Below are 14,419 nucleotides of genomic sequence, written 5' to 3' on the forward strand. Positions count from 1 at the left end.
AGTACCTTTGTATCAAATGTAAAGATTAAAAAATTTGCTTACCCTGTGTAATTAAAATATTAAGAGATATGACGAAATGTTAAGGAAATTTAAGCGTCTTATTGTCCCGTACGTGGCGGTGGAATGGCCCAAGAAAGAAAATTATGTCCGAGTAAAATACTAAAATGAACATAGAAACTAAAAATTTGATTTCAGGATAAACGAATTTCAATGGGGTTTTTTTTTGGGGGGGGGGGGGAATCGGTTTAATATAATGCAAATCATATTCTTCATACAGCAAAAAAAGAGACCATTCCGGTTAAAAGATTTTTTTTTTTCATACAAAATAACGTGTTTCAAACAATTTTATTTTTAATGTAAATTATTACACAGGCATGTGTTTTTCTAGCATTAAATATTGCTAAGATTGCTTTTTGATTTCCCTTTGTCATGGCTTAGCGACACTTTTATTCGATTTGTGATTGGTAGATAACGAGTTCCACGATTGAACTATTTGACTTTTTTAATTTCAAAGATGTTTTTAGCAATCGAGTTATGTGATCCACTGTTTTATATGAGTATTGGACTTAAGGGAGCCAAGAGAGCCAAACAAACTGGTAGCTAATGCAGAATTAGCAAACCAGATGAGCGACCGCAACAATGGTGCGGTTCAACTCAAAGATTGATGGCAAAGCTAAGGTATTTTGTATTAAGTTGACTTATTTCTATATTGTTACTTTGTATATTGTTATTTTGTAGTAAGGTAACCTACTACAAAATAGCTCAGGTGTATATTGGCATTTCGGAGGAGAAATTGCTTCCTACTATCCGCGATCACTTTACTTCAGTTCCAAACGTCACTTTCCAGGATGATTCTGTTCCGTGCCATAGGGCAAAACTGGTAAGTAACAATTTAAAAACCTTTATCCTGCCATTAGACATAAATTGACATGGAGTTAAGTATTATTATTATTATTTTTTTTTTTTTGCTCTAAACTCACACGCAGGTTCAGAAATGGAAAAATGAGCATGGGGTGAGCAGTTTGATTTGGCCCGGAAACAGCCCCGATCTAAATCCGATCGAAAACTGTTGGAATAGAATGGGTGTAGAAGTGATGAAACATAAGCCAACATCACTTGCAAAACTCCGGGAATCAATAATTCGTGTCTGGCACCATGAACTCAGTAAAGAATACATTCAATCACTCATCCGTTCAATGCTCCGTAGATGTCAAGCTGTCATTAAAGCTAGAGGCGGACCAACAAAATATTAGGTTATATTTTATGATGTTTAAACATTTTCATGTTACTTTTGTTTATTTTTGAACAGAAAGAGTGTTACCATTAAAACTTTTACTTACTTTTCGTCGTCCACTTGGCAACGTGGATGCACTTCACATTGTACTTGTTACAGTTTTGGTCATGTATTTCCATAAATAAAGTAAACATTTATCGGATTCCTGCTGTTAAATGTTTATTTCATAAGTTTTGCAGAATTTCACATACATTCATCGTTAATCAGCCGACCAAAACTTCTCAGATATCCTATTGTTGTGAAAATGAGAGGGTGATGCAATTTTCTTTTACCAGCACTGTAAGCTTTTAAAAAATGAAAATTCAGATAAGATTTTTTTTTATTGCACAAGTTAGTTTCAAAGCAAAGCAGTTATGAGCATAAATGATGTCTCTTTGTGCCAAGAGCTCAAAAATATCTATTATTAAATTCAAAACTCAAAATATACCGTGAAATGGCTATAATTTACTTATGTTGTTGGAAAACCTAAAAAAGTTGTATTTAAAATGTTTTAATTTTGAACTTTTTACTTTTACTATTATCGGGGTTTTCTTTTAATTTGTAACGGATCAACCTGACATCATTAAAATATTAATGAAGGTGAACTCAAAAAAATGATTAGAAGACAAAAATCTATTACGCAAGTAGCTCATAAAATGTTTTGCAGAAATTTTGGGTTTTAGTAAACATTTCTTTTACATGTGAATGTAAAATTGAATATTTCTGAGCAACATGCAATTAAATTTCTTGGATGCATGGAATTTTGACCACTGGCAACAAGTAACTAGGCAGCATGTAATACTTCAGAGAAAACGTGGAATTAAAACACTGTTGTTAATGCTTAATTACCACTTCATTAGAGCCCAATACTACAGCTTTCTTTTTCAAAAATTAGTAGCATATTTTGTATGAATTACTTTTAAAACGGCATAGTTTAGCCGGTTTCGTCTATAAATTGTTTCTGATACCTACATAGGGTTCGATGACTCTTCTCTCTCTCACACACGCGCGTACACACACCACCACACACATACACACACATATACAGTAAAACCGCTCAAATGCGGACACTAACGGGACAAATTTTTTTGTCCGCAATAGAAGGGTGTCCGCAGGATAGGGGTTTAATAACGTTATTTGCTTTGGAGTCGGGGAATTAAAAACTATGCGCATAAGAGGGGTATCCGTTAGTAGGGGTATTATTGTATATACATAGCACATACTGCATTCCGGTGCCAGAACGCACTGAAACGCAATTTCCTTGGACATAACATTTGTCACGACTCAGGATCTAATTATTTCGCACTTACGTTCCGGCAAAGAAAATTTTCCCCTCATTAAGAATTCATGCCTGATATATATATATATATATATATATATATATATATATATATATATATATATATATATATATGTATATACTAATTAAATGTATATACATTTCAGGAAAAGAGCATAGTATACTTAGTATTGAAGTATTATTCATCCACTCATCGCTTGAAGCTCCCCCCCCCCCCAAAAAAAGTCACGAGATTATCTAGATTCACATGTCACTAGATCATATTGATGGAGATCATCATCACCTCCATGTGCCCTGTACTAGATATACGATATACAGTACAGGGCACATGGAGGGGTATCAGAAAAACAATTAATGGGAGAAGAGAAGGATATTATCAAAATCTAAAAGTGCGATGGTGCAAAACTTATCAGTCGCTAAGCTTAAAAGCAGACAGATCAACGTTCAGCAAAACCCGATATCTCTGTAAATAATGAGTAGATATCAACGCTAGGTCACTCCTTAAAGTTCAATTAGCTGACTTACTTATATTGAACTAGTTACTAGGATTCCCTCAAAATTCAATGCACATACTAAATACTAATATTATGCTGAACGAAATCGATACCACCACCGGTAAATCCAAGATTGCTTTTTTTTTTCTAATCAAGCGACTCCCTGAAAGATATTTTTACACACTTTCAAAATATAGCAGTAGTGTTAGTATCAGGTGCGGGGGGGGGGGGGGTGCGATTCATCTCGAATGACACCCTACATTTATTTAAGTCTCGTGTCTTTGTGAAAAATATAAATATTTCCTTTCTAAAATATTCCCCAAATATTTTAAGTTATGCGTAATCTATCAAACTTAGTAGCATCACTTGAGGGGAGGGGTACTCAAATTGATTTAGGAGTTTATAAAAAGTATCAATGCTTCAATTCCGAACATTTTTCCAAAATATTTTAAAATATATTTAATTCATCAAGTGTTATCTATTTTATTTTTAATATCAAGTTCACCACCCAATTGCCCTATAATTCACTTTCTCTCAATTCCTTTAGTTTAATTTATTATCAGTTCAATCAGAAAAACAACGTACCCTTGAAATGGAGAATAACTTCAGAAGACACGGTTTCATACATAACTGCTTGATTTGTTTTATATACTTTTGGAACACTTAGAATTGTGAGGTATGTTTATACAGGCGTCCATCGTATAACACGGTACTTCTACAACACGGTTTCGATATTACACGGTAAATAATTTGCGATTATAATAACACGGTTTCAATATAACACGGTGCAAAACTCATTTAACGCAACACCTTTTTGATATAACTCGAATTTTAAAAGATGGAATTTCATTTTTGTTTAATACACTGTTAAAAAAGTATGATAATAACTCTAATAAGTTTTTGCTTTATTGTTATGAAACTTACAACAAATTGTTTGTCTTTGACAAGTAAGTTTGGTTTCCCCGTACAACACTAACTTGTAACTCTTAGTTAAAAATAACTTATCTCCACAGTGTTCTAAAAACAAAAAGATGAAAATTATTTTGTTTCCAATGCCATTGTAAGAAAATAACATTAATATTATACATAAGCTAAGCTTGGCAAACGATAGAAAAAAAATGTAGTCGAAACGTATAAAATAAAATAAATCTATTTATTGAATTTAATATTTTGCTTTGCTCTTGTTACTCAGACGGACGAACTTTATTGTTATAGAAAAGCTCAGATTTTTTCTCTGTTAGAGAGCGTTTTGTTAAGTTTATAATGTTGTTTCGTGTTGGTCATAAAAGTTTTAGTTTGAAGTATGTAAAAGAAAGAGTTGAAAGGAGGTTTTTTCTCCCATGTGTCATCTTTCTGTTTATTTGCCACAGCATTTGTCTTTTTGCATTCTAAAAAGTCCTTGTATTTATCAACAAAGGTCATTAATAATTCCTGCTCAAGAACAGAAAAGTTTGATTTTGTTTCTAACGTAGCTGTAATATTTTTTCGTTTACGCGAAACACATGAACATCAAGGGGGAAAAAAAGCGGCTGGGAATGGTGTGAATGTAAACAACGTCACATAACCAAACGCAGCCAATTAGAGAAGCTTTTACATCTGTGTCAGAATAATTGCTCGCTTCATCTAATCGCCTCATCATTATCCTTCGAGCTTGGTGAATAAGAACAGAGGCTTGATCCGGAACAGAAGATAGATCAATCTGTGGATTATTCCGCAGCCAAGCGGCCAGGCCGTGATTGTGAATAAGGCTGTAAAACATGTGAAACGAACTGGATTACAGATCAGGTGTTGTCGTGTAACAAAAGACTCCAACATTTAGCATTTGAAATTGAACCTTTCGCGCAATAATCTCATACAGTGCACATATATTTAATTGAATTTTATTGAGAAAAAAAACCTTGGTATAGTTCTTGTTCAATTCATGAGTCACTTATTGTAATATGTGCAGTAGTTTCAAAAGAATGATTTTTTGAAATCTTGTCCATCATTTGTGCTCACCCTGTAGAGTACTTTTTCTCTCTGAAATGCATTTTTTGTGCTCACCCTGTGGGTTATTTTTTCTTTCTAAAATGCTTCATTATTCTTTCTTCTCTTCATTCTACGTATAATGAGAGGAAATTGTTTGGCAAGAAGAATTTACCCATTCTTTCTCGCTCTCTCACAGTAAGCAAATTATGTTGGCAAACCGGAAGGAAGATAAAATAATTCACGTCAATGATGGCACTTCTTAGCGGGAAGTGTCCGTATCTCTGTTTTAAGCAATAACAACGCATTCTATAAACAGTTCCTTTTTCGTGTTACTGCAATGCAGGTTAACAGAACAATTGACTTTTAACAAAAGTTATGCTTTAAAGTAATTTAAAACAAACTTTCAATTTGCTTTAAATTTTTTGAACTGTTTATTATATTTGCTGATGAAAGCAAAATTATTTGTCGATTGGGGGGTAAAAAAAAAAAAAAAAACTTATCGGATGATTGACATAACAATCAAGAAATATGCTATCGAAATTTACTCCGCATAAAAAAGACCTGAAAACTACGAGTGCATTTTCCGAACAGATGATTTCGATCAAATAAGCAGCTAATCTTTAACCTGTGTGTTAAATTGCTGAGATAAATTTTGAACAAATCTGAATATTTCCAGAGATAATATTTTCCGGAAAAATCCGGTTTTCATGTAATCCATTGCGAATTCTAGAGGACTGGTTTGTTTTTAAAATGCTCAAGGCGCTTAAAGTTCACATTTACTTAATAAAAACAACAAACGTTTCTTTAAGTTTAATAACAAGCTATGCTTTAGTGGTTGAAAAAAAAAATGTAACACGTCAAAAGTTTTTTTTTTTTTTGAAATTATAATCAGGGAACCTAGAACTTTGAAAGAGCGGAAATTCTCAATTTGCCGAATGGAACTCCAAACTTTGCCGAATGAGGATAATTTTCTCAAATGGAACTCCAAATTTTGCCGAATCGTCAGACGAAATTTGCAAAATAAGGAAATTTATTATCGAAAGCAGTTCTTCGAACTTTTAGATGTAACTATTGCCATGCTGAAAAATAGAATTCTGAATAAAAAAGGCGTTCAAAAACAAGTTAATTTAGAAAACTTATTATTGAACGGCGAAAATTTAGATCTCGCTGTAGGCTAGCCAGAAATTGAAGTTTCTGTGTGGAAAACGGAACTACTTTTTTTTAAAGAAAAATTTAAAAACATGACATGTTTAGATGATGTAAGAAAAGAAATCAAACTAGTGAAAGTGGGTGTCAGAAGCCTATTTTTGCGCAGCCTTTTGTTTGTGTCTCTAGCCTCCAGTTGCGTACAGTGTTGCCATATGGTCAAATCCAGATTTCCCCAATTCCTTTCCAATTTTTCCCCCAAAAAGCGATGTTTTCTACCTAAATTCCCCAAATTCAAAAAAAATTTTTCCACTAATATTTTGAGAAAATGAATCGACTTCCTCTATTATTTTTGTCTCTTGAAATTTTTTTTTCCCCAAATAGCCAAATTTTCCTATAAAATTCCCCAACTTTTTTTTTCTTCCCATTTTTGCTTTTTTTTTTTTGTCTTCTTTATCTTTATCTTTCTTTATCTGTACTAATAATCTAGCTGAAAGTCTCTCTGTCTGGATATCTCTCTGTCTGTTAGGATCTCTGTGACACGCATAGCGCATAGACCGTTCTGCCGATTTTCATGAAATTTGACAAAGAATTAGTTTGTAGTATGGGGGTGTGCACCTTTAAGCGATTTTTCGAAAATTCGATTTTGTTCTTTTTCTATTCCAATTTTAAAAACATTTTCCCGAGCGAAATTATCATAAGATGGATGAGTAAATTTCCAAGCCATCATAACGTGGAACCGTAACGTGGGCAAGCCAATTGACAAGAAATTCATCATGCATTATTTGTAAATATACAGGGGAACCAAAGACCTTTCAATTTTCTACTACGGGCAAAGCCATGCGGGTGCCACTAGTCATAAATACAAGCGCCTGACCAAGAGATAAGAAATAGCCAAATGTTTTTTTTTTCTACTTGCATTTACTACTCTGCTGCTGTATGTACATTCAAACTATGATTTTTGTATATATGTATCCAAGAACATTCTTCACCACACTTATTTTTACCCGTTTCACGTATCAACTAGTTACTCACGCGAACTAGTTACTTCACATTAATGCGAATTCCGTAGCATAATATTCCACATAATGCGAAATGCGGATTCCATAAAGTTGAGCAAAGCTAAACCAACGCTGTTTGATACAAACAATGTAACTACTACTTTTTGACGCGAATCTAAATACGAAAAAAATTCTTTTTTTCTTGAGGTTTTTTTCCCCCCTGGTTTTCCCCAAGAAAAAAATTTTTACCCAAAAAATTCCCCTCAAACCCATTTCCCCAAAATTTTCCCCGAGAGCACCAGATTTCCCCAAAATGGGGAAATTTCCCCCAATCTGGCAACACTGGTTGCGTAGCTGAAAGAAGTTTCAGTGGATAAAGGAAACTGAAGTCATATTTGAATCGTTCATTTCAGAAACCACCTAAGGGACAAAATATCAAAAAACGTGTTTTTGGTGTAACTACAATTTAAAGGTAAATACATCTTTTAGTGCCGAAATAACCTAAGTTCCATATCAGCAATGCTTTTCGGCAGCCTTCCGTTTATTTTAGAAAGAACCCAAGCGCCGTAGCTTAGGTTCTTTCTGCGGTAAATTTCACTCGTGACGGTTGACCTCACCAGTTTTGTGACTCGCTGTTTTATTTGATACCAAGGTTGCCTAACACTCAGTGGTTAGTTTTCGTGAGCTTTCGGGGAAAATTATGTGTTATTTTGTTGTTTATAATTTACATTGTATAATTATTGAGCCATGTTGGATAGTTCAGATGATGAAGCTAATCCCAAGCGTAGGCGTGGAGTTGTGCACGATGAAAAATACAAATGGAACATTATTCGGGATGCTAGGCTCAAAGGACTGTAGTACGTTTCGTACAAAGGAAAAGAAGTTCCCAGCAAAGCCCCGCTGAAACATTTATCTGAGAAAAGAAAATAGCTATATTAATTAATGTAGTTACAGCAAAGAAAAGTATCCAGTACAAAATTGTTACCACCGAACTTACGCCGTATCGCGATCGCGATTTTGTTGATAAACAATGAAGTTTAGAAGAAGAAGTGTTAGTTTTCTTAGTTCACCACATTTTAAAAGGAAATGAATTAAAAAAAAAAAAAAAACTCACCTCAAATCAACAAAACTTTAAATTAAAAGAATTTTGCCACAGAGACCTACCTGAATATAAACAAATCAAGTAATATCCAAAAGTCAAATATCTAGCAGATATCCATAAATGAGACTTAGATGGATATTTTTTTTAAACATTCAGGTTATTGAACAGCCATCCACAAGCTATCCAAATATCTATATCTAAAACATGTAGAAATCTGGATAGCTAGACGACTTGCGAAAATCCATATCCAAAATCTGGATATCCATAAGCTATCCGAATATCCACATCCAAAACATGTAACCGTTTGGATGTCTTGGAGATATACCAGAAATCCATATCCATAGACATAACCAGATATGGATATCCATCAGCTGTATGGCAAATCCAATGGATATTTGGATATGTCATGGACCTTTTTGGATGTCTAAGAGACATTTGTGGTTGTCTGGGAGCTAACTCAAATTATTATAAAGCATTTTCACGTAAAAAATTTACATGTTGGACCGCAGTCCTTATTATATTTTGTAAGAGAAAGATTTTGGCCCCTGAATGTTAGGAATCAATGCCGAAAAATTGTGCATAGTTGTATCACTTGTTATAAGGCAAATCCCTCTTTAACGGAACAACTTAGTCACATTCCTATAGGACACACATCCCTACCTCTGATCAATCTTGCTTTGACACAAGATGGCAGTACCATTTTTCAGCCTCATAATACGTTCAGCAGCACTTCACAGAGAGTCCAGCAGTTTATACCTTCCTCGCAGATCCATGGAAGGACAACCAATAAGGTGGCCCCTGTCATCCTACCCACTGTCACGACATCGTCGGTTTCAGTGCCTGTTGTTGCCATTGAGCCCTTTACCGTACGCAACCATTCAACTTTGCTCGCAAGGCTGAATGCTGCCCCAGCAATAACTATTTCTGATACGTCATCCTTGGCAATAGTTACATGCATAGGAGATACAGCAACATCTTCAATTACTAATACTACAACAACTCTTGTGCCATTGACTGTTCAGAGCCTGAACATTCACAGTTCTAGTAATGCCAGTAATTACGTAGTGCAACCGTCTTCAGCAATATCCAACACCACGCCAGATATATGTTTTTTATCTCTAAGGAGGAATCTTCAAATCATGTGACATCCCCAAGTAGCACATAGTACCGACATAGATCGATGTTTGAATCCCGATTAATAACGGAGACAGTTTTGAGAATATAGAATTATGTCTAAGTATATTTTTTTGTCGGTTTTATTTAAAAAATCGTTTTTACTTCTTGTTTTGGTGTTTTTAACAAGTTAATAATATTTAAAAGCGTTTATTTAGTAATTTTCTTATGAATGCGCAATTCAGAAGATAATTAGAAATTTTTTTAAAATATCGAAAAACGTTTTTTAATGTCGAAAGAAAAATATTGTAACACTGACGTATTTTGACGTCAATCTATGCAATAAATCTTAACATGGTTTCTACACATAGAACTATGTCAAAATATGTTTTTGTTTCGACATTATTTAAAATTTCATATTTAAGCTGTTTTAAATCAAGTGGAGAAAATAAATCAACTTCATAAACAAATGATTAAAAGGAAATACTCTGAAGCTGCACATATCGAAACAATGGAAAAAAGAAATACGTACCTCGATGTTTTTTTTGCATGAATTTGATTTAAAGCGTCATTTTTACTATTTTTTTCGTTGTTCGTAATCAATTTATTATTAGTAAAAGTGTTTATATAATGATATTCTTATTTATATAAAATCAGAAACAAAATAGAAAAAATTGCAAACATCGAAAAGCGTTTTTGGCCCTATTTCGACGTAAATCTGTTCTATGAAAATCTATTCTGCGGCTGCATGCACATTCTGGATCTGGATGTCACGTGATGACCCTATTTCCATTTTATGATTTGTGTTGATGGTTGAACTCCGATTAACGGATACGGGTCTCAAAATAGAGAAATATGTCAAAGTATATTTTTTCGGCGCTTTCATTCAGAAATTCGTATTTTCATTTTGTTTTGACATTTTTAACAAGTAAGTCTCAATTAAAAGCGTTTATTTAGAGATATTCTTATGAATATGCAATTCAGGAGAAAAATAGAAAACATTTGCAAACATTGAAAAATGTCTTTTAATGTCGAAAGAAAAATATTGAAATTCTGATGTACATTGATGTCAATGTAATAATATATCTTAACATGGTTTTCTAAACATAAAACTATGTCAAAACATGTTCTTGTTTCGACATCATTTAAAATTCCATATTTAGGCTGATTTGAATCAAATTGGGAATATAAATATACTTTTCCTTTGGTAATATTTTCATTAACAAATGATTAAAAAAAAAATCCTGAAGTCCAGGTAGCACAACATACCGATCGATGTAGAAACATTTGCAGCAAAAACATAGATCTACATTTTCCCCCCGACATCGATCTTCCGGAAAACGTAACACTTTTTGAAAATAGATCTATATTAGTCCTGAATGTAGATCTAGATTTTTTTCTTACGTCGATCTGTTTAAGAAAACCGCTTTTTTCCGACATAGATCTATATTAGTCTTGAATATAGATCTAGATTTTTTCCTAACGTCGATCTGTGTAAAAAATAGCTTTTTTTTTTCGACATAGATCTATATTAGTCCTGAATATAGATCTAGATTTTTTCCTAATGTCGATCTGTGTAAAAAATAGCTTTTTTCTGACATAGATCTATATTAGTCCTGAATATAGATCTAGATTTTTCCCCGACGTCGATCTTCCGGAAAACGTAACACTTTTTAAAAATAGATCTATATAAGTCCTGAATGTAGATCTAGATATTTTTCTTACGTCGATCTGTGTAAAAAAAAAGCTTTTTCCCGACATAAATCTATATATTAATCCTGAATATAGATCTAGATTTTTTTTCCTGCGTCGATCTATGTAAAAAAACTACTTTTTTTTCGACAAAAAACTTTTTTTTTTTGCCCTCAAACTTGCACGACTTCGTTTTTTTATTTTGCGTTATATATTTATTTTGCGCCATCACGTCTGTGCGACTTCGTTTTTTCCCCCTTGCGCTCGCAAACCTGAGCGCCATAAGTTTTTTTGCACCTTGTTTTTTTCTTTTTTTCTTTCTTTTTTTTTTGCGTCCTCAATAATTTTTATTTTATTTTATTTGTGCCCTCGATTGTGTGTGCTTTGGTTTTCTTTTCTTTTTTTTTCTTTTATGTGTCCTCAAACCTGTGCGCCTTTGTTTACTTTTTCGCCCTGAAACCTGTGCCCCTTCAGTTTTTTTTTTAATTTTTTTTTTTTTTTGCACCTTTAAACTTGATCTCCTTCGATTTTTTCTTTTGCGCCCTTGAGCGTGTGTGCCTTCTCCTCTCCCCACTCTTTTTTTTTTAATTTTAAAATTATATATTTTTTAACTTTATTTGAGTATTCGAACGTGTGCGCCTCCCTTTTTCTTTTTTGCGCTCTAAAACCTCTGCGCCTTCGTGTTTATTTTCTTGATACGCCCTCAAACCTATGCGTTTTCGTTTTTTTTTCCTTCTTTTTAATTTTTTTAAAAATCTTATTTTATTTAAATATTTATTTTTGCGCCTTCGGAATGATTTTTTTTTACTACCTTCGGGAGTCAAGGTTGGCGCCCTCTTGGGAGGACGCAGTCCTCCCTGAGTATTAATAGTAAAAATTGTGAACATTAAAACCTGTCTTTGAATATTTTGGAAGACACATTGAAGATTGATGAAAATTTGCCTACCTTTAATTATCTTTTGGCTATCTTTTTTACCTTTTTTTTTTTTTTTGGTACTGTCAGCAGATGATGATTGAGGATTTTAGTTGAAATTAAGGAGGGTTGCATTTAATTTATTCGGAACTTTAAGATTCAGCCGTTACCGAAATTTTAGAATCATTATTTTGACGGGAAATTTCACTTTTTTTTTTTTTAAGCCTAATTGTTGAACACGCGTCACTTGCTGTAACTTTTATTTTCGAGGTAGACCGTGCAAAGCCGGGCGACGCAGCTAGTATTAAATAAATCTGCCAGATGAAAGCTTTTTAGCTTTAGCTTTTCATGGTTTTGCAAACATCGAAATACGTCGAAGTGTGTTCTTGTTTTGACATTACTTTAATTTTTTATATTTTCATTACTGTTTTTGCCTTTTTAAATGTTATTAAGGCAGTGAGAAGCTTCGACGAGTAGGGAAAGGAACCCTTTTTCATTGTGGTCCTCAAATCAGCTTTTAAACGTGGGGACAATGTGTTAAAAATAGGGACATTCCACATCCTTCATTTAGGGGGTCAAGAGTGGACAATTACTCTCCCGACTTGAAGATACTAAATGTATTTACAGTTACAAGGCGTGGTTTTTGCTGTTTTTTTAACATGATTTTCATTGAGAATATACTCTTTTTGTTCCCTCTCCCAGAAAATGTGAAATGATTGAGCTGGGACTCTAACCATAAAATGGGAAGTTAAGTAGCCTAATTAATGGTTAATGTTCTGCAGATTCTAGAAGAAGTATTGACGCTTTTGATTTTGATATTTTTTTAATGGACAAATGCAGTTTTAGCATTAAAAAAATGTAGTTTTTTTTTTCTTTTGACGGTTTTTCTTTGACAACAAATTGTTCACATAAACTCGTAACCGTACTCGGACAATTACCGCATCAATGAAAATGGCTGGGTGTAATGTTACATAATGCCCCATCATAATATTTATTACTCTGGGATTTAATATGCATAAAAGTAAGTGAAACATTTTCTTCAATGTGAATATTTTAACGGTTTCTTCTTGTTTGTTTTTATTTATAAAGAAAGAGCATGTTCATTTATTTATCGCTTACAACGGTCATGATTAAAAGCATTGTGTAAAGTTTTTTTATTCAAGTGGATTAGCATCCTGTGCATCTGTACTTTCTATCCAGAGCAATGTTGTTGTATGTATAGTTATTTATGCCATAATTAGACTTCTTTCAGACATCTAATCTAATACGGAAATTCTTGTTAGACGTTAGCATGTATAGATGTACATTAAACACGCGAGACGTTTGCTTTTTCTCCCCCTTGTATAAGGGGCATTCCAAGGTATTTTTGACATTTATGTAGAGTCCGTAACATGACCTTTTTTGCCATAACTTTTTAATTTACTGTTGATGTTATTTTATTTTGATCTTTTCCTACTAACACACCAGCTCAAATTAAAATAATTTGCAAATCAAACGGTAAATTAAAAAGTTATGGCAAAAAAAGATCACGTTACGGACTCTACATAATGTCAAAAAAACCGTGGAATGCCTCATAAGTGAAATTACTGAGCTATTTTTTTATTTCCCGCCTAAAGTAACGTTCATTTGTTTCAGACGTCCTTAAGGATTCTTCCTGTTAACTTGCATAGATTCATATCAAATCGTTTGTGAAACATTTGGTTGTTTTCTTTTCCTTGCATAATTGAAACTACTGATCTACTTAACTATTCAAAATTAAAACTCATTTTTTTAGAGGTGTTTCATTACGTAAGAATTGTTCCTGTCCGCCGTTAGCGTGCATAGATATGCATCAAATAGACATTTACCGTGAGTAAATCGTTTAATTTCCATAATTAAGTAAAACCATTTTGATATCACCATTTTGAATGAATTTGAATGTTAATTTAATTCTGCCAAAATTAGATTTATTTCTGCCATCTATTCTTAAGGACATATTCTTCCTGTTAGCCGTTAGCATGCATAGATGTGCTTTTAATAGAGGTTAATTGTAATCTGTAATGTAGAGCAACAAAACGTATTAATCACGTGAACTCCGGGTTCAAACTGTGGTTGTTTCTAGTGACTCTTCTTCTCGGACATCTGTACAAGGTACCCCCAAAACTGTGCTATCTACATTTATGGTACCTGCAAGCTGATCCTGAGAAAATTAGAAACAGAGAAAGTACTGTTGAAATTGCGGATAATCCCAGACAGCCACATATCTCCAAACTACTTCCTATAGATATCTAAGGGATAACAAGCTGGACATTGACCTTATCCAACAGATATCTATAGCATATCCGAATGTCCAAGAGAATATCCAACAGAGGTAAAAAGGTTGCAACGTCTGGAATCCAAGCGACGTCGAGATATCTCGATCTCCTTTGGATATGCTG

This window comes from Uloborus diversus, chromosome 3, assembly GCF_026930045.1.
Source record: "Uloborus diversus isolate 005 chromosome 3, Udiv.v.3.1, whole genome shotgun sequence".
Classification (NCBI taxonomy): Eukaryota; Metazoa; Arthropoda; class Arachnida; order Araneae; family Uloboridae; genus Uloborus; species Uloborus diversus.